A 2491-nucleotide genomic window follows, 5' to 3' on the forward strand; every position below is an offset into this window, starting at 1 on the left:
TATTCAATTTTCATAGTATTAAAATTTAACAATGATGTGCTTTAGAAATTGTCATTTCTTCTTTATTTATCGTTTTTTTCTTCCTAAAATATTGGGCGTTTTTAATAAAACAGCAAATTGTTCTCAAGTTTATTTCTTTTTCATCAAAAAAAAAAAAAAGCAAAAACAAAAATGAAAAAAAGATAGCACTGAAAATGGTATGGTTTAAATATTTCGAAATTCAAAACAATATATGTTTACTAGTTATCGAAAATTTAAATAACTAATTGATTGATTTCAACAAATATAAATATATGCATGAAATGAAAAGTTTTAAATTTCAATTGTCTTAACCATTTCATCATGCAAATTTTAAGTTCAAATCATTTTTTTCAGATTGAAAAAACCAAGGAATTCAGATTTTAAGTTCAAGGAATTTTGTTTTTTTTGAATCTAAAATTTGCATAATGACATGGTTAAAAAAATTTGAAATTTAAAAATTTTTATTTCACACATATACATGTACTTATTAAAACTAACCAATCAATTGTTTAAATTTTAGTTTTGAAGAATTATTGTTGATTTCTTTTAAACTCAAAATTTGCATAAAATTAATAGCAAAATGAAATGAACCATAATCAATCGATCAATGCTTGTTAAATATTAATGGTACATTAAATCGAAAAATTCAAATGATATTATGATTGAAATTTAGTTGTTTACTTTCCATTTCACAATAATTTCCATTGTCATTTCTAGCTAATAAATACCAAAGTGTCCTTAAAAAATGAAAAAGTTTAAATTATTTTTTCCTCCGTTTTTTTAAAATTAAAAATTTTTAAATGACATCAATATTTGTCATAGATTTATATGCAACATTTTTAATCATTACTTACTTACTTATTTACTTATCTACTTACTCAAAATTGATCACTTACCTTACTTATTTACTTACCCATTTGTTCACCACTGATTACAGAATACTATTATTAGCAGTATAAATATAAACAATATGTTTAGTTACTAATTCCTTGTTTATTTACTTATTTATTTATTTACTGACCTACTTATCAGTGATTAAGGGTACTGTTGTTAATAGTATAGGTATATATGATTAGTTACTAATTAATTACCTAGTTTGCTCATTTCTTTATTTACTTATTTGTTTAATCACTTGTTTACTTAATTATTGTTAGCACCATAGATATTAGCACAACAAGTTTAATTATAAATTCCTTGCTTATTTCGTTATTTATTCGCTTACCTCCGTACCTATTTACTTACTTATTTACTTATTTACTTACACAACATTGATTATCGGAATATCGTTGTTGGGACAGCAAATGGAACTGCTAATACTAAGCCATCGCCAACATCAAAACAAATTGTGAACAACATACTTTTCAACCATATTAGCTGTGAAATGTACTACTTATAAGTTTCATATATTTTTAATGAATTAATTAATATATTCATATCAAATCATTAATATATTCGTATCTAAAACGGATCAAAAGAGACGATAAAATATGTAATATCAATTAGTTAAGTAATCAATTAATTGATTAGTAATCAAGTAGTGTTATAATATATATAGGTATAGTATATAAAAAAAGAAAGAAAAAATAAAATTGTAAATTGCATACAAAAAGGTAAAATAAAAGTTTGAAAATGTCAAATAATGTATTAAACAATAACATTTCTTGTAATTCTTGAAAGATAATAAACAAAACAGTACAATATAATTTAATTCTAAATATTATGAATATAATTCCTAATCAATGATTGGAAGATATTGTCAAAACTACCATTGATTTTTTGCATAAATTATGCAAATTAATTTTAAAGAAAGACAAAAGAGAGAGAGTGAGTGAGAGAGAGAAAGAAAGAAAGAAAGGAAGGAAGGAAATAAAACTAACAAAATCAACTTCGAAAACGGGCCATAATTTTTTGAATTTTTGAAATTTAACAAAATATACTTCCATTGTAACCATTAACATTGAAACTAATATGCACTGCAAAACATTTCATTTTCATTAAAGTAATTAAATTTATGTGGGAGAAAGTGGGAAGAAAATGTAATTCAAGCTTTATAAAAATTTTAATTTAATTAATTAATTAGATGACTTATTCGAAGTAAATAAACTAATGCTGGACCAATATATATAATACTGTCGAAAGACCGGGGAGAATGTTGCTAACTGCAATAGATAAAGAACAAAATAATAGTGATAATAACAGCAATAATAAAATTAACAATAATAATAATAATAATAACAATAACAATGACAATAATAATAATAACAGTAATAATAATAATAATAATAATAATAATAATAATAATAATAATAATAATAATAATAATAATAATAATAATAATAATAATAATAATAATAATAATAATAATAATAATATAATAATAATAATAATAATAATAATAATAATAATAATAATAATAATAATAATAATAATAATAATAATAATAATAATAATAATAATAATAATAATAATA

This window comes from Loa loa, assembly GCF_000183805.2.
Source record: "Loa loa unplaced genomic scaffold supercont3.120, whole genome shotgun sequence".
Taxonomy (NCBI): domain Eukaryota; kingdom Metazoa; phylum Nematoda; class Chromadorea; order Rhabditida; family Onchocercidae; genus Loa; species Loa loa.